The sequence below is a fragment of the Giraffa tippelskirchi genome, chromosome 6 (assembly GCF_054371585.1).
Source record: "Giraffa tippelskirchi isolate mGirTip1 chromosome 6, T2T-mGirTip1v1.2.pri, whole genome shotgun sequence".
Lineage (NCBI taxonomy): Eukaryota > Metazoa > Chordata > Mammalia > Artiodactyla > Giraffidae > Giraffa > Giraffa tippelskirchi.
This window is the reverse complement of record NC_137280.1, coordinates 174,804,746-174,824,648: the sequence shown is the minus strand read 5'-3', so window position 1 is coordinate 174,824,648 and position 19,903 is coordinate 174,804,746. Positions and strand designations below refer to the sequence as shown.

General features: G+C 39.5%; 1 long non-coding RNA gene across 1 annotated transcript; it reads left to right on the top strand.

The window, feature by feature from the left end:
• The first annotated feature begins 902 nt into the window (after nucleotides 1-902).
• Nucleotides 903-15,329, top strand: LOC145511730 (uncharacterized). Its single transcript, XR_014058112.1, has 4 exons — nucleotides 903-1,009; nucleotides 2,436-2,540; nucleotides 14,314-14,390; nucleotides 15,211-15,329. It is a non-coding gene; the product is annotated as an uncharacterized LOC145511730 (long non-coding RNA).
• Nucleotides 15,330-19,903: the final 4,574 nt, after the last annotated feature.

Genomic DNA, 19,903 nt, shown 5'->3' with positions numbered 1-19,903 from the left:
GGACTCCCTCTCTTATTATGAGTGATTCCTAGACTGTTTCGATTTTAAAGGAAATCAGTAAGAAAAGTCAAAATTAACAGTTTTTTTTTTCTGAGTTCTTTAATAAATGAATTTCCTAATATTTTCTTGCCCCAAAGGAAAGGAAATTCTTGTAATAACTTTCTACAACTTTCATATATAATATAGAAAAATGACCAGTTAATGAAAAAGAGCTCATTTAAACTTGGATAATTGATTTGAAAGTAAAAATCTCCTGACACTACATATATTTAGAACCAGTGTTAGGTACCTTTCATTTTATATTTTAATTTTGTCAAAGAAAAATGTTCCTACTTGTACAGGGTTTTAAGTTCAGAAATAATCTTAAAAATAACTTGATGAATACTTTTGTCAAAAATATCTCTAAAGGACCATAAGTTCAAATGTTGTTAGACTTAGTGTAGCTTTATGTAACCAATATAAAACAAATTTAGGATAGTCCATACTGTAAACGTTGACCAAGTTGTAAAGATTATTTTATCAATTTTTCTGTACTGTGTGACTATGTAGGTTTGCCTGGAAAAGCCTAAGTAGCAGGCACACTGGAGCATCAATCTGGAATCCGATGAGCTTTATCTGTTCTTGTTCTTATTCATAAGGACATGGACTTGTAATAGTACACAGTTATAAAAATAAAATCATTAAAATAGATTTTAGAGACTGTAGCTTTCTTATCCAGTGCTATATCTCACAGTGCCAGACATAACAGGAGCATGATGAGTACTTATAGGATGAAACTATGAAATATCTGCTTTTACCTTTAATGTTTAGAACTTAATCATTACTTGAAACTTTTGAAGCAGTGATTGGCATTATTATTGATGTGATTGCCATTCTGTTAATCTTGCTCAATCTAACTTTTCACAGTTATCAGTACCCTGCAGAAATTTACGGTTCAACTCGAACAGGAGGCTTTGGAGGACAGAAGTCTGTGTGGTCTTTTTGGTTCCGGATCCGTGTGTGATGAGGGGTAAATAATTTAACATGTTTGGGTTTCTGTTTCTTCCCTTTATAACAAAAAGTGTGGGTGACAGAGGTCATTTTTGGACCTAATATTTTATAAGATTGTGTTCTGGGCATTTGTTTTGCATGTGTATGTGTTAGACTCTTTGCGACCCCATGGACTGTAGCCTGCCATGTTCTCTGTCCATGGAATTCTCCAGGCAAGAATACTGGAGTGGGTTGCCATTCCCTTTGTGTGTCTGTAAATATTTCTCTGGAATTCCTACAGCTGAGCTGTTGTCGTTCCTCCACAGAACTTACTGGCTTCGAGACTTTTAATGAATGAAGGAGGAGGTGGACCCTGACCATGATCATGCGAGCAAATTGCTTTTAGTTGATCTTTAGCTTTAAAACTGGTTCCTTTAGTACTATTTGCTGCAGGTTGGAGTGTATCATGGAACTGGTTACATGCATTTGCCATCCTAGGAATGGACAGCAGTTCTCTGTCAAGTCTGAAAATCAGAGAGCTTACTTTAGGAGTATTTGTGGCTGCAGAGTAAACATGACCCTGGTTGATGCTGAATGCATCTCACCCTCTCAGGAGAACACCGTTGCACTGCCTGTAAAGTTCCATAGAGAAATCAGAGCATTTGTCAGAGACCAGAGACGGGCGGCAGTGACCGTGGAGTGTTCTTTACCATCATTTGATGAAAGCGAGGATTTTAACTGGATGAGGTGGTTTTCAGCTACTAAGCACATTCTTCGCTAGTACTATTCCAGAGCTTTATTAAGAACTTTCATTAGGGCCATCAACAATCCTGTCACTAGAATAAAAATGCATAACAAAATGCTGATTTCAATTTTGTGTGTCCTGTATTGAAAACTGCTACTAATTTAAATTTTTTGTGCACATTTCCTAAGGACTCCATTTAAAAAGTATTTCTAAGACCCAACATTTTGGAGACCTTTTCTTGCACTGACCTAATTATTTTACATGCATTAACTCATTGAGTTCTTGTAACATTGACATAAGTTAGGTAAGAACTGAGGACGTTAGAGGAAGGTACCTATTCAAAGTTTCACAGCGCAGCACCGCAATTTCCTACCCCAAGATCTCTGAGTTACGAATTACTCAGAAGCTGAGTTATGAGTTATTATCCAGAATTATTATGAATAATTATACATATTATTATAATATTATTTATCAAATAAATAGTATAATTGTGAGTTATCCAGAACCTGAGTTGTGAATTACAAAGTTTCATCTCTTTCTGTGGGTTCCTTCAGTATGGCGTGCTTGTTTGAGGGGTGTGATGACATGTGTGGGTACAGCGGCTGCTCCCATGTGGCATTCTGTGTCCCCACCTGATTTCAAGGCAGCTGTCATTATAAGGAGCCATCGCTAGTGTTGCACCTCAGGTTTGCACCGCTGCGTCCCTCTGCTTTGCACTCAGGGCTTTCTCCAAGGCAGAGTGGCCGTTCCACCCACCAGCAGGTACAACTCTGAAGAATGGAAGCATGGGGCAGATGATGCCACTGGGAGCGACTCTCCACCAATGGTACGCAAGTCAGCGGGTAAATCACTAGCCTCCTTGGCTTTTGGTAGGATAACTCTTCAGAATTATGCTACTTATGGTGTCTTTGAAAGTCTCCAACAGGACTGAGCCTTGTATTGATTCACCTTGCTAACTAGCCCATTAAAAAGTTCTCTTTGCTAGCTTTTCTCCTTTCCCTGACTCTCTCTCTCATTTCCTCACTTTCCCCTCCTGGAAATTTCTCCCAAATAAATGACTATATCCAGGCTCTTGCCTCAGGAGAGTGCTTTCAAGAGAATACAGACTAGGACAGTGGTTATTATGTTTTATGAGTACCTGGTTATTAACTCTTGTAATATATATTCTCAGTAATAATCACTCTCCACTATTTCCACTTAGTTATGGAAATCGATCATTTTTTCCATCCAAATGCCAATTTTCTATTCCTACAACCTACCTCATAGCTCAGGTCTTTATCATATTGTCCCTGAGGTATGGTGCTCAGCTTCTAGTTAGCACAGGCTCTTGTATCATCTAAGACTTCCTGCATACTGATACCTAGTAAATTTTCTTCCACTGTCGGTCTCATCTGTCACTCTTGGCTCAAAAACCGACAACTACCCTGAACAATTTATCACATCGAGTGTAAATCCCTCTGTCCAACCTATGATGCACTTTCTTGACAAATTTTCCAAACCTGATAAATCCTGTCGATATTCCAGTTTTCAGGTCTCTGAATTCTTAGGACACCTGTAATCTTGCCAAGATTTAACGCATATTTATTATCTTATATTCTCCTCATATTTTCATATGTTATCTTACTCTATTAAACTACAGGCTCCTGGATGCCATAAACTATGGCTTGTGGTTACTTTGCATTTTTCATAATCTAGCAAAGTCATAGGCAAAAGTGTACCAGTCAATAATTCATTCTGGGAGACTTCCTAATAGGAGGACCCATATTTGATTTTTCAGATATATTTTCTGGAAAAAGACAAAATTTGGAAGGTATTTTGATGTGCTCAAATTCTCAGATAAATGGCAAATAAAAGCTAGTTCTTTGAACTCGCAGTTCTAGAAAATGATTGCTACTATTTTAAGCGGCAAAAGTCAGCTAAAAAATAAGTAGAAGATTTGCATGTGCTTTTAAATCCAGATAACTCTGGATTGTTAAATATTTTAACAACAATATTGTTGTTGTTAACAATATATTGTTAAATATTTAACCCCAAGGCAGCGATAGACAGGAAATTGAAAGCCTTCTTATGGATGCCTTGATGATGTTTACACCTTGTAGGAAATTATTTTTAGCCAGGAAGTCACTAGTGTTTTATCTCATTTTAAAGATATCTCTCAGTAAGTCTGTGGAATTCCATCTTGAATTATGTAAGAGATTCTGGAGAAGAAATGATTTCACATTTTAAAATATCTTCGCTAATATTCCCCCCAAATCATTTTCTTTTGGTTTAATTTTTTCAAAATGCTAAGCTCTTTTAGGGTTTTGCTTCTTTATAGAAGCACATAAAATGTGAAAAAATCTACAACTCATACTATTTAATATACTACTTTGCTATATACAAGGAAAGTGTCTGTGTGTGTGTGTGTGTGTGTGTGTGTGTGTGTGTGTTTTCATAAGGTAGATTGGGGAATACTTCTAGAAAGTATCCAAAATTTGAAACCAAAAGATTTAATTCCCTTGGGAGTCTGTCCAGGTGTTTTTCCAGGCTGAATTTTTATAATTACTTAAGTATGCTCCAAAGCAAAGGTCCTAATAGAAGCATTTATATCTTACTGTTCAACCTCAGAAACAAAGATATTCTCTTAAAATCTTGATTGCTTTTCTGTGGAAGCAGTTAGCTTTGATTTATATCACTTCTGAAAGGAGCTTCACTGAGGCTTTGAGTAATCCAATAAGGATCATATAATACACTCCCTTTCATATCTCATAGAGCTGCTGTGTATGGAGCTCTTTGTTTATGATTCAGGAAATGGGCTAAAAGCTTCCTAGGTTCATCTCTGTTCACAAAATTTGTTCTGGAGGAAGTAATGGCCTTTTGCATTTTAATAAGCAGTAAATCTTAAGTATTACAACGCTCTAGTAACAAGCTATCTTTGGCGGTGTGAGCCTTTCTCTGTTTTTGGAGCTTGTTCTTATTCAGCAGTTTGGATATGAAGATAATCTTACCTCATCACTATGTTCTCATTCGAAGAAACTGCACTGGAAGATGCCACCCACATTTCTTTCTGAAAATAGTCTCAGCCTCTTTCTTGAGTGCCTAAGGGGGACATGAAAAATTAAGAGAAGCCTTATGAGTGGCCAAAAGTTTCCTCAAAGCTGTATAGCTTCATCTAAAAAACAACTGTATGCTCTTTTACTTCATTTGCCTTTTAAATATTGATTTTTTAAATATTTGTAGCTTATTGAGTATTCAGTGTGATGTGTAGATCCTGGGGAAGATACAAACGGGACTATGAGTAAACCCTGGTTTACAAGTGCCTCAGAAAAGCTTCATGTGAGTCAACTACTGGAGTCTCCTCAGGTTGGATTCTTTGAGTATTGTGACACGGATGCCCTACTAAATGTGTTCCTTGGAGAATTTAGTTCTTTTAAGTAGACTGTCTCCTAAGAAGACCTAGTATATAAAAGCCTAGCTATGTAAACCTGTTCTCTTTGAACAAATAAGTGTGGTCCATACTTAGATATTTCTAACTGGAGTTCTCATCAGAACAGGGTTATTTTCACCTGTTTTTTTTTTTTTTTTTTTTTTTTGCTATATGCATATGACTTGACATGCCTACAGCAGAATAATTTGAGTCAATTGTTTTAATTTGATCTGATCAATTGTTAAATAATCAACCAGGTTGTGGTTAATTTGATATCCTCAGGTAAATATATGCCTAAATTCTGACTTAATGACTACCTTAGTTTCTTAATAGCAAAACTTCTGTGATATAGCATGATGAAATTTGCTTTTAAGATTTTTACTTCATGAACACTTAGACATCTCAAGACCATACAATATGATGATGATTTAAACTACAGGTAAAATATTCACAGAACAGTCACATAATAAGAAAGACTACATGAACAGGCACTTTCAATATATTAAGAGAATTTAGCATTTCTCCTCAGTTCAATACCTTCATAAGTACACAAACTTTGGAACTGTAAGAAATTTTTTTGATCTAGTCTTAATTCTTCCTTTTCTAAACAAGATGGAAGTTCTTAGAAGCAAAATGATATATCCAAGATAGAATCAGAGCTAGATAGGATCATTGGACTTTAAATTTAGTTCACAATGAATTCACTAATTTCATTATTATGTTTATATTGGGTGCTTTTTATTTTCTCTGAGAAGTTTTCTTCTAAATATTAATATGTTGGAATTGATACATACTATGAATAGTAACATTTTCCCCTACTGACTTCCTTCCTTCCACAAGTCTTTTTTGATAGTTGCTAAATACAAGTCTAGGTAAGTGATACAGCTGTGAACGAAAGACAGATGAAGTCTCAGCGCCATGAAGCCTAAATTCTCACAGGGGAGGCAGACAAAACAAACAAAAAATGATCAAGAAAAATAGGAGAAAGTTAAAAATGCTATGTGGAAATTTATATCCGGTCATATAAAGGGAGTGCCTGGGTGGTGATTGTAGACTAACTGGTCTGGGAAGATGACTATCTTAGCCAGCTTGGGCTGCTATAACAAATTATCATAAACTGGATGGCTTAAACAACAAATAAATATTCCTCACAGTTTTGCAGGTTGCAAAATCCAAGATCAAATTACCAGCAGATTTGGCGTCTGGTGAGAACCCTTTTCTTGGCTTGCAAATGGAGCAAATGGTGTATCCTCACATGGTGGAGAGGTCACCTCTCTGCCTTTGTATAACACTGACGCCTTCATGACAGCTCCACTCTCAGGACTAATTAGATCCCTAAACCTCCACCTCCAAAACTAGCACACCGGAGGTTACAGCTCCAATATGTGAAATTCGAGGGGACAGATATCCAGACTACAGCAATGACATTGACACGGAGATATGGGTGAGAAGGAACAACGTGGACACACTGGGATAGTGCAACGCACGGAGAAGGAAGAGCACGGATAACACCTTTGTTGTGGGAACACAGCTGGCAGATCAGGAAACATGGGGGAATACTAGCTTGTCTGAAGTAGCACTGTGTGATGGAACTGCCTGTGACTGCAGAAATCTCTGAGCTCTTCAGTGTGGTGTTAATAGCTACTAACCACTCATGATTGCCAGGCACTTAGAATGTAACTAGAGCAAACGAGGAACTGAGTTTTTAATTTTATTTAAGTTTAATGGATTTGAACTGAAGTTGAAATGTGACTTGGCATTTTGAACAGCACACATCTAAAGTGTATTGAGTTTGCCTGGTGGCTCAGTTGGTAAAGAGTCTGTCTGCAATGCAGGAGACCCGGGTTCAATCCCTGGGTCGGGAAGATCCCCTGGAGAAGGAAATGGCAACCCACTCCGGTATTCTTGCCTGGAGAATTCTGTAGACAGAGGAGCCTGGTGGGCTACAGTCCGTGGGGTCACAAAGAGTCGGCCACGACTGAGCGACTAACGCTTTCACTTCATTTTCAAAGTGTATTGGGAACGAGGTGAGCAGTGTGGTGAGTGTGAGGCCACGGGGCAGAGGGACAGGTGGAGGCTGGATCATGTGGGGGTTTCTAAAAGGAAGAGAGAAACTCGGTTGTTATTCAAAGTGGCCATGTGGGGGACGGCGAGGATAAACAGTATCCTGGCTGCTGGATAAAGAGCCGAGCATGGCCAGCAAGATCAGAAAAAGGGCATCTGTTAGAATGTCACTGTGCCATTTCATGGGGAAGGCAGCAGTGCCTGGGGCTAGAACTGGGTCCTGTCAGGATACCTTTTCAAATGCAGAATTTCAGCACTTGATGATGGACTACATAAAGGGGAGAGAAGGAGAATAGGAGAGATTCGAGGAAAACACATATATTTTTATTTTAGCTATTGAGTGGACAGTGGTGCCATTTACTATGTGAAGATGATTGGGAGAAGAGCAAGTAAGACGGGATAAGTAAGTTGTATATATTTATTTTTGAATTTAAATACTTTTGGCTATATGAAGTTTGATATATACATATATATATATATATATACACACATATATATATATAACAACAGATAAATGGCAAATGGAATTAAAAACACAAATGCAGACATTTATTGTAGCAAGATATAAAAAATATAACTTTAAATGTTCACAAGAACACCAGACGTTATCATGACTGATGGTGTTATCAAGCTTGCTCAAATTTGGGTGAATAGTTATACATAATTCTTGAAATTCACTGACTGTTTTCATGCAAACATTATGAAGTTTGAATTGGGAAGTTTGAGCATGGTATTGAAAAGAATGTACATGTTTTTCTTGGGAGTATATATACATGTATACATGTATATGCATGTGTGTGTGTGTATATATATACATATATATGTGTATATATATATATATAATGTGATGTGTATGTATACATTGTTGTTGCTGTTTAGTTGATTAGTTGTATCTGACTCTTTTGCAACCCCATGGACTCTAGCCCACCAGGCTCCTCTGTCCATGGGATTTCCCAGGCAAGAATACTGGTGTGAGTTCCCATTTCCTTCTCTAGGGGATCTTCCTTACCCAGGGATCGAACCCATGTCTCCTGCTTTGCAGGCAGATTCTTTACCACTGAGCCATTGGGAAAGCCTTATATGTATACTTACATACACATAAAATCTGAGGAAAACAGAGAAAAGTAATGAAATTGCTCTTTCTAGCATGGCTGCTGTGCCATGTATTTTTTGCAAATAAAAATAGCACTTATTATTAAATAAACATCTTTACCATAAAATGAAGAAAGTTCCTAATAAGGAATACGGTGCTCTGGTATCATGCTCCCTGACTTCAAGTTTTACTACCAAGATACACTAATTAAATGAGTATGATACTGGCACAAAAACAGACATATAGATCAACGGGACAGAATAGAAATCCCAGAAGTAAACCCACATATCTATGGTCAGCTCATCTATGACACAGGAGGCAAGAATATATAATGGAGAAGAGACAGTCTCTTCAATAGTCATGCTGGAAAAACTAGGCAGCTATACATAAGAAAATAAAATTAAAACATTTTTTCAAACCACATACAAAAACAAATTGAAAAGGGATTTAAAACCCAGCTATAAGAGCTGAAACCACAGAACTCCTGGAAGAAAGCACAGGCAGAATACCCTTTCACATAAACTGTAGCACTATATTTTTGGATTTGTCTCTGGTAGCAAAAGAAATGAAAACACAAATAAACAAATGGGACCTAATTAAACTTAAAAGTGTTTGCATAACAAAGGAAACCACCACCTTAAAAAAGACAACAAGGATATAGTGTACAGCACAGTATACACAGATAATATTTTATAATAATTTTAAATGGAATATAGTCTATAAAAATGGTGTATACCTGAAACTAATATAATTCTGTAAATCAACTAGGTATGCGTGTGTGCGTGCTCAGCTGTGTCTGACTCCTTATGATCCCTAGGACTGTAGACCCTCAGGCTCCTCTCTCCGTGGAATTTTCCAGGCAAGACTACTGAAGTGGGTTTCCATTTCCTACTCTAGGGGACCTTCCCCACCCAGAGATCAAACCTGCGTCTCTTGCATCTCCTGGATGGGCAGGCGGATTCTTTTACCACTGGTGCCATCCAGGAAGCCCCAGAGATAAAAGAAAGCAAAAATATTAGGTGAAAACACACACAAAAATGGTGCTTTCTATACCTGGAGAGTTTAAAGAATCAGCCAACAGAATTTTCCCAGCTATGGCGGTGGCACGCATTGTCTGGAGGCGGGACCGTGGGCTTTCTGTCTCATTCTCTGCCTCCTCCCTCTCAATTCCTCAATCCACTTTCTGCGTCTAGGTAGTGTATTTCTGGATTTCTGGTGGACTTGGAATAGACGTGGTCATCCAGAGAGATCCCACGGCTCTGCGTTGACGACGGCCTGTGAGGGGGCCCTGGAGACTTTGTAAGTGGCCGCCACGGTCTTTGACTGGGACGGCTGCAGTGACCTCAGGATGGCCAACTACATTCTCCTCCCTACACAAGCCATCGTGACCAGTCCTCATTTTGCTGAACATGAGAAACCATTCTGTCAGTGACATAAGGCTTTGGTGTGACTGGATTTTACTAAAAATTTGAAGGTGAGTAAAGGAAGGATCCATTTTAACATTGCCTCACAATTAGCTTTCTGTGTCCCTACAAAGGCCATTAGGTCCTCTTCCTGAGCGTCACTCCTGCAGAGGACGGGACCCTCGTTAGGTGCTCCGCTCCATTCCTGTTGCTTCAAGCATCAGGATGTGTGTCAGTGGGACTACTAGAGGGCAAGAAACGGACTGCAGGGAGTCGGAAGGGATGGGGGACTCCGAGTGAAGGAATATCTATTTGGGACATCTTGGAAGCCTTAGGGAACATTCATATAGGACATTTAACCCAAATTCCTGGAGGTGAGGTCCTCTTTGACTGGTAAAATGAAAAAGGATACATCTCTCATTTATATTCTCTCTGACTTTGGAGAAACCAGCTAAACTTTTAACTAAAGCACTGCAAGACCCTCATCATGATGGGTATATCTGCATTCCAGTGAGAATCTGGGAGAAGCAGTATTCACACATGTTCCTGTTCATTTGTGCTGTCAGCAGCGGTAAATTGAGGCCATCTAGGTGATGATATGGTGGGAAGACCAGGACAGAAGCCTCTGCATCTCCCTTGAATAGCGGTAGTTAGAAAACTCTAGTACAACCACAGTATTATTCAAACAGGGTATCAATGGATTCAAATTCACTCCCGCCACTTTTCTTCTCTGCCATCACTCCAGCTCTGCAACCACCATCCCCATTATCATCCTCCTCCTTTCTCTCTCTCTCTCATTATTGCCGCAGCTTCTTAACTGATTCTTTCTCCTCCATGCATATCTCTCTGCTGGCTCATGCCTCCTTTAACAAAACAAAGGAAATCTACCATTGCTGCTTATGTAATAAAGCCTTACACAGTTAACAACTGCACATTAAACGGAATGAAAACTTGTTTCGAGAGTCTTCAAATTCACAGCGTGTCACTGTCCTCCCACATGCTTGACTTTAGTCACACTCAACCTCCTGCAGGTCCAACCATTCCCAGGCTCCTTCCTGGTTGGTGGACTTCACTACTGCTGTTCCTTCCTTCCAATGTCACCTCCACAGACGAACAGATTATGTATCTACAGTAAGTGTTCTCTCCTGTTTTACTTTATCCTACTGCCTGTTCACATGCTTCAGAATCCTCCTTTAGAGTTAGCAGTAACTGCTTGAAGGGTTGTGTTTTTCTCCTCCCCCAGACAGTACAGTTCGTAAGCTCAGTGTCGGTAGGGACAAAGGTGGTTTGCTTCATAAACATATCTTGATGCCTAGCACTTCCCTTGGCATCAAGTGGGTCGTCAATCAATGCTAGCTGAGTGAATGAATAAAGCAGGAATTTTGCTTTAAGAGAAGGTATCATAATGCATAAGAAAGTTACATTATGTCCTAGAAAACACAGATTTCACAGGACTACATAGGTTATATTTACTTGCATTCCAAAATCACTGCAGACTCTGACTGAAGCCATGAAATTAAAGGATGCTTGTTCCTTAGAAGGAAAGATACAACAAACCTAGATGGCATATTAAAAAGCAAAGACATCACATTCCATTCCGACAAAGGTCCATATAGTCAAAGCTATGGTTTTTCCAGTAGTCATGTATGCATATAAGAGTTGGACCTTAAAGAAGGCCGAACACTGAAGAAATCGATGTTTTTCAATTGTGGTGCAGGAGAAGACTCTTGAGAGTCCCTTGGACTGCAAGGAGATCCAACCAGTCCATCCTAAAGGAGCTCAGTCCTGGGTGTTCATTGGAAGGACTGATGTTGAAGCTGAAACTCCAATACTTTGGCCACCTGATGCGAAGGACTGACTCATTGGAAGAGCCTGATGCTGGGAAAGATTGAAGGTGGGAGGAGAAGGGGACGGCAGAGGATGAGATGGTTGGATGGGATCACCGACTCAATGGACATGAGTTTGAGCAGACTCTGGGAGATGGTGGAGGACAGAGGAGCCTGGCGTGCTGCAGTCAACGGGGTCGCAACGAGTCAGACATGACTTAGAAACTGAATAACAACAACATCAAAGTAATTCTCAAACTTCAGCGAGCACAGAATCCCTGAGTGCTGGGCCCTGTCCTCTGAGTTCCTGATGCACTAGGTCTGGCATGTAGAATTTGCACTTTTAACAACTTCCCTGCAAATGCTGATGCTGTTGATCTGAGGACGATGCTTTGAGAACCACTGCCCTAGGATAACGCTTCCCACCTCAGTCATCATGCACATTCAGTTTTGATGCACTGTGTCTATCATCCAAATTCTGAGATATACTGAAGATGGCTGTGATTCTGAATCACTCCTGTAAATGTGTTGAGCATTCTACAACTCCTTTTACACAGTGTTTTCCTCAAGCAGTTCTTGAGTTTTAAGATTATGCAAATATTCTGGAGAAAAAGTAATTCAGGAATCATAGAATCTCTTTTTAATGTTGCTCATGATGTAGCTTATTGGTTTATTTGGGTGATATCTGTAAAACAAAACTAAATGGAATCACTCTATTATGGCTGAAGAATAATTTTAAAGCCAAAAATATTGGCCTGGCCTTTGATTTGGGGTAAAAAAATACGTAAGTTGTTTATTTAGAATGTTCAGTGTATGCAAATTAAGGTAAATGTAATAACACAATATTTTTGAGGCTCTTTGCCTAAGAGAAAGATATAAAAAATTAGATTGGCCAGACACCATTATTCATGGAAACTTTTATTTTCCTTTAAGCTGCTTTAAATTATTCTTAGTTCATAAGTAGCAGAAGACCCTAAACAGCTCCCTAGGACCAAAAGCAAATGAAATGGCGCAGTATAAATCTTCACTTGTACCAAAAGATTATAGAATCCTTAGTAGCCAAGGTAAATGCCAGGGGACATTTATTGGAGGGATAGCCAAGCCTCACCCAACGAAGCTCCTGACTCAGCTGGTCACATTATTACAATCTGGATTTGCTTTTGAATGATAAACTAGTCTTTGTTCAGTGGGTCTCAAACTTCAACAGCAGAATCCCCTGGAGTGCTTGCGGAAATACAGATTTCTGGGCCCTTTCCTCAGAATATCTGATCTATCAATAGTGAATATGGATGGGGTCCCAAAGCTGGACTTCTTATGTGTACTCAGGTGGTGGTGGTCTGCTGGGAAATCTTGAGAGCCCTGTTCTAGGCTCAGTTTGGGTAATTCTAAGGGGTCCAGCAGATACGAGAAGATCCTATTTATCCTGTTTGTCTATGGCTGATGAGAAAACTAAGGCAATTTGTCCAGAAATGTGTAAGTTTGGTATTCTGAAAAGCAATGCTCTGTTTCATTCTTCCGGGAGCAAACCTTAACCAACGTCTCTCCTAGTGTCTGCTGAGGGCAGATCTGACTTCTTGAAGCTGTGCTTTCATCAGTAGACGCACTTAGGACCTTCTGCACATATGAGACCAGTTTTTCTGCCTCACTGGATTCTCTTTGTATTGTGGCAAAACAGTAGTTGTTCTAATCTCATTCAGTTTATTACTCACAGAGTTTCAAGCTATGTATTTCTCCTGTTTATAAACTTTTGGTTTTATTTTAACATGTATAGATTGGCATAAACAAATCACAAGGAGAATTTTTGACTGGGAGGTTTACTGTGGTTAACAGATCATTTAGGCACATTGGTCCACAGTTAATTGTTAAATTGTCTTAGAACTACGAAGTTTGATTGACTTAAGTGTATTAAGTGTAAAGTCATCTTAGGACAAAGACCAAACAGAAAAGCTTATTTCAATGAAGGAGAAAAGAAGAAAATTAAGAAACAGCAACAATGAAAACAGTTAATCCTTAACTGGTGCCAAAGCTTTCTAACGTGAACCTGTCTACAGCTTTACTTTGTTGTGATACTCGGCAGTTTAAACGCCACATTAATTACTTTCATTATTAGTGACCCGTGTCTCAGGCACTCCTTTCCCATGCAAAGTGTTCCCCGTAGGTATCTTAAAATTATCCCTTGCCAATTTCTTTTTTGTTGTTGTTGACATTATCCAATGTAAACTGCATTTTGTGAAATTCTTGGTGTAAACAGATTCATTTTTCATCCTAGGCAGTGGAATGGGTAGCCAGCTGTCCTTCCCTACAACAAAGGATTGAGGGAAAGCATCAGATGGTAGAATATCTGAAAGGTGCATAGATCATATTCAGGGTTTACTCTTATAGAGCTTGTACTGATTCAGGCATATTCATGTACAATCAGAGATTTTCCTGAGTTTAGTTTTTCTTTATTATAGCATTGCTTTTTAAAAGTTACATTTCTGTTACTTGTGAATATATGTCCACTTGAAATAAAACATAGAGAGGGTGAGGACACATGTCTAAATAAAAGAAACAGCAGTTTTATCATTGGCTAAGGAAAATCCAGGTTTGTACTCCTCCTGATCTTCATCAAGGTATATGGTAATCTGACTATTAAATTAAGTCTTAGTGGCTTCTTTTTACATCTTAATTAATAGCAGTGTTTCAAAAAACATTTCTGTAATTCTCTTCCATTCCCACTTTGTGATAAATGAGTCAGACTTAGCTATCCCTGGAACTGAAATTGAACCTAAGACAAGCCTGAGGTCTATGCTGTTGTTGTTATTTAGTTGCAGGGTACTGTTCGACTCTTTTGCGACCCCATGGACTGGGAGACTCAGGAAAGATTGTTCATTTTGTCTGCCAGGTAATAGCAGGGCTTAACATATGTTTCCATGGAAAGTTTGAGCAGACTGTCTACTAAATTGCAAAATCTGCTTATAGTTTTCCTTGTGTATGATTTCATTCCCTTCATAGAATACCAGGAATCATTTCCTCCTTTTCTCTTATTGATTGATTATTGATTGCTCTGAGCTAGTTATTACCATACTAAGGAGAGAACAGCTTGTTGTAAGTTCTACTAATAAATTTATTTTTCTTTTATCAGTCCTCTGAAAGAAACATGAAGATGAGGCATGTTAGAATGACAAATGCTAGTCATGTAGTCGGAGAAGGCAATGGCACCCCACTCCAGTACTCTTGCCTGGAAAATCCCATGGACGGAGGAGCCTAGTAGGCTATAGTCCATGGGGTCGCTAAGAGTCAGATACGACTGAGTGATTTCACTTTCACTTTTCCCTTTCATGCACTGGAGAAGGAAATGGCAACTCACTCCAGTATTTTTGCCTGGAGAATCCCAGGGACGGCAGAGCCTGGTGGGCTGCCGTCTATGGGGTCCCACAGAGTCGGATACAACTGAAGCGACTTAGCAGCAGCAGTCATGTACTCAAGTGTGATCACTTGTCCTGCCTTTTGCAATGCTTCTTTAATAGTAGGTTGCCAGAGTTATGAAAATGTCTTCCTGAGTACTCCCAGGTTAGATTAGTTTGCACTCACTGTTTCACCTGTTGAGCTGATTTTTTTATAGCAACTTCTGAAAAAATTTGGGAAATCAGAAACTTTGAAAGATCATATAATTTAAGTGATGCTTTTTAATAGAGCTTGCTGTTACTTTTATTTTGATGCAGGTCTCTGGAGCATTCTACTAGACAAAATTTGGAAAGGAAAGATGAAAATTTAAATGTCAAGAAATTTCCAACATTGTAAATCAACTATACTCCAATAAAAATTAATTAAAAAAATAAAATTTGACAACAAATGGGAAGAAATGATTGAGAAGCAGAAAGAGCTAATGAGGAGATCACAGTGCTGACTGGGTCCCCCAAGGCGAAGGAAAGATAAAAGCAAACTCTTAGAAAGCTATTGCACTAAAAATAATAATAGACTTAATATAGCCCAAGAAAATTATGAAAATTATAATAGTTAAATATAAGATAGCATCCTTAATTTTCACACAAATAACCAGAGTTCACTTATTAAAGTTCATATCATGTTTTGCTTGGTATGATCAAAGAGCTCTGAGGATCACCCCATGAATACCAATTTCTAAAGTTTGCAGCTCAGATTAAAGGAATACAGGCAGATGGTGTTCCAACCATTTGAAGGACTATTTTCCCCATTTTCTGGTTATGTTTAAGATGACTCCATTTACTCACCAGCCTTCTAGACTAGTGTATAATCCCCCCTGAGGCAACCACTGATCTATTTCACTCTTATGTGCCCTATTGCCTTGCCACCAGCCATGTCACCATGCCTTGTACACAGTAGATGTGGAACACCTATGCAATGGATTGAAGTCATTGTGCCTAATCTATTTATAGAGAACAGAAATAAGCGATGACAATTCATCAAAGCCAAGTAGCTAGTGAAGAGTTTGATCTTATTCACTTATTTACATTTGATTAATAAGTACTTCAAAACACATGTGGTCATCACATGTAGAAACATCTAAATATGAAATGACTAGCTGTTCTTTTTTTAACTTCAATCGGGATAAAGCATGTTCCTGACAATTCCTCTACAGCTGTGGAAGAGAAAAAGTCATGTCATTTACTTTTGTAGAGTATGAAAATCTTGGAAACGGTTTTGATCCCTGCCTCTTGTAAAATATCATGAACCTCCGTGCATAGTTCTTCAGGCACTCTATCAGATCTAATCCCTTGAATCCATTTTTCACTTCCACTGTATAATTGTATTGGATTTGAATTATGTCATACCTGAATGGTATAGTGATTTTCCCTACTTTTTTCAATTTAAGTCTGAATTTTGCAATAAGGAGTTCATGATCAGAGCCACAATCAGCTCCCTGTCTTGTTTTTGCTGACAGTATAGAGCTTCTCATCTTTGCAAAGAATATAATCAATCTGATTTTGGTATTGACCATCTGGTGATGTTCATGTGTACAGTCTTCTCATGTGTTGTTGGAAGAGGGGTTTTCTATGACCAGTGCGTTCTCTTGGTAAAACTCTGTTAGCTTTTGCCCTGTTTCAAGAAAAAGAAATGGAAAAAAGACAAAATGGTTGTCTGAGGAGGCCTTAAAAGTAGCTGAGGAAAGCAGAGAAGCGAAAGGCAAAGGAGAAAAGTAAAGATATATTGATCTGAGTGCAGAGTCCAAAGAATAGCAAGGAGAGATAAGAAAGCCTTCCTCATGATCAATGCAAAGAAATAGAGGAAAACAATAGAATGAGAAAGACTAGAGATCTCTTCAAGAAAATCAGAGATACTAAGGGAATATTTCATGCAAAGATGGGCTCAATAAAGGACAGAAATGGTATGGACCTAACAGAAGCAGAAGATATTAAGAAGAGGTGGCAAAAATACACAGAAGAATTATACAAAAAAGATCTTCATGATCCAGATAACCATGATGATGTGATCACTCACCTACAGTCAGACATCCTGGAATGCAAAGTCAAGTGGGCCTTAGGAAGCATCACTATGAACAAAGCAAGTGGAGGTGATGAAATTCCAGTTGAGCTATTTCAAATCCTAAAAGATGATGCAAATTTGGAAAACTCAGCAGTGGCCACAGGACTGGAAAAGGTCAGTTTTCATTTCAATCTCAAAGAAAAGTGAAAAGAGAAAGTGAAGTCCCTCAGTCGTGTCTGACTCTTTGTGACCCCATAGACTGTAGCCTACAGGCTCCTCCATCCATGGGATTTTCCAGGCAAGAGGACCAGAGTGGGTTGCCGTTTCCTTCTCCAGGGGAATCTTCCTGACCCAGGATCAAACCTGGGTCTCCCGCATTGCAGGCATATGCTCTACCCTCTGAGCCACCAGGGAGCCCAATCCCAAAGAAAGGAAATGACAAAGAATGCTCAAACTACCGCACAATTGCACTCTTCTCACATGCTAGCAAAGCAATGCTCACAATTCTCCAAGCCAGTCTTCAACAGTATGTGAACCATGAAATCCCAGATGCTCAAGCTGGGTTTAGAAAAGGCAGAGGAACCAGAGATCAAATCGCCAACATCTGCTGGATCCTAGAAAAAGCAACAGAATTCCAGAAAAACATCTATTTCTGCTTTATTGACTATGCCAAAGCCTTTGACTGTGTGGATCACAATAAATTGTGGACAACTCTTAAATAGATGGGCATACCAGACCACCTAACCTGCCTCCTAAGAAATCTGTATGCAGGTCAAGAAGCAACGGTTAGAACAAGACATGGAACAAAGGACTGGTTCCAAACTGGGAAAGGAGTACTTCAAGGCTGTATATTGTCACCCTGCTTATTTAACTTATATGTAGAGTACATCATGCGAAATACCAGTCTGGATGAAGCAGAAGCTGGAATCAATATTGCCAGAAGAAACATCAATAACATCAGATATGCAGATGATACCACCCTTATGGCAGAAAGCGAAGAAGAACTAAAGAGCCTCTTGATGAAAGTGAGAGAGGAGAGTGAAAAAACTGGCTTAAAACTCAACATTCAGAAATGAATATCAAGGCATCTGATCCCTTCACTTCATGGCAAATAGATGGGGAAACAATGGAAACAGTGAAAGACTTCATTTCCTTGGGCTCCAAAATCACTGCAGATGGTGACTGAAGCCATGAAAATAAAAGATGCTTACTCCTGGAAGGAAAGTTATGACCAACATAGACAGCATATTAAAAAGCAGAGACATTACTTTGCCAACAAAGATCTGTCTAGTCAAGGCTATGGTTTTTCCAGTGGTCATGTATGGATGTGAGAGTTGGACGGTGAAGAAAGCTGAGCACTGAAGAATTGATGCTTTTGAACTGTGGTGTTGGAGAAGACTCTTGAGAGTCCCTTGGACTGCAAGGAAATCCAACCAGTCCATCCTAAAGGAAATCAGTTGTGAATATTCATTGGAAGGACTGATGCTGAAGCTGAAACTCCAATACTTTGGCCACCTGATGTGAATAGCTGACTCACTTGAAAAGACCCTGATGCTGGGAAAGATTAGGGACAGGAGGAGAAGGGGATGACAGAGGATGAGATGGCTTGATGGCATCACCAACTCAATGGACATGAGTTTGGGTAAACTCCGGGAGTTGGTGATGGACAGGGAGGCCTGGTGTGCTGCAGTCCATGGGTCTCAGAGAGTCGGACATGACTGAGCCACTGAACTGAACTAAGTACTAAAATCTAAGTTGTGGTCTAAGATTTTCTTTATCACAATGAAGGAAATTCTTGAAGAGAATTTAGCCAAGGTCTTCCTTGCAGACAATAGCCCCTCCTGTACACTTTGCACAGCTTAATCACTACCTTACACTTATATATTTACATTTAGTTCAGATAATTATTTTTGGCTTTGCGGGGTCCTCATTGTGTCGCAGGCTTCTCTCTAGATGCGGTGAGAGGGGGCTCCTCTTGAGCTGCAAGGCTTGGGCTGTTCGTTGCAGTGGCTGCTTTTCGTGGGGCACAGGCTCTGGGACGCACAGGCTTCCACAGCGCTGGCTCGGGGCTCAGCAGCTGTAACTCCCGGGCTCTAGAGCACAGGCTTAGTCACTGTGGCACACAGGTTAGTTTCCCCACATCCTGTGGGATCTTCCTGGATCAGGGATCGACCTGTGTCTCCTGCCTTGGCAGGTGGATTCTTTACCTCCGAGCCACCAGGCAAGCCCCTTGCATACACTTTTGATGGGAGATATGTGCTGTGCGTTAGTGTATTACAGGTTTGTGAACTCCTTGAGGACAGGTGCCGTAACTAATGAATCATACTACTTTATGCATCATCTGTTGGGTTGCTTTCAGCATGGCAGGCAGTCGTTTTTCAATAACTGAATAAATATTATGCGTTGGAACGTATGTTCATGAGCGGCAACACTGTGGAGAAGTTAAAGTCTCTAGAGTTAGACCAGTACTGAATCCTGGTTTCACCACTTTCTATTTTTTTTTTTTTTGTTTGTTTATGTTAGTTTATTTCAATTCCTAAATCCAAGCTACCTACTGCAAAGCAAGCACACTTTACTGCAAAACAAAACCAAACTCTCTTTTTTTCTATGTGGTGTCTTCTGAAAAATATACATTTCTTGAGTTAATCACAAAACCTCTTCGAGGCTTCTCAGGGATAAAGGGCAGAAGGCAAGTTTGTCCTAGGGCAGCACCGGGCTCGAAAGCAAGTGCTCCGTGTACGTTTGTTTTGTCCTGCCTCTGTCTTCTGGCTAAACAAGTTACACTGGCAGAATCTTAAGTGTGGGGTTTTAACTTCTTTGCAGATTCCCGTGCTAGCAATGGAGTCCTTTGGCACAGATACCTTTGATTTTGACCTCAGTGTTCCAGTTGGCCAGGGATTGTTATCTCTGTGTTCCTTTGATTCTTATCCACACGATGTTACTTTTCCTTTG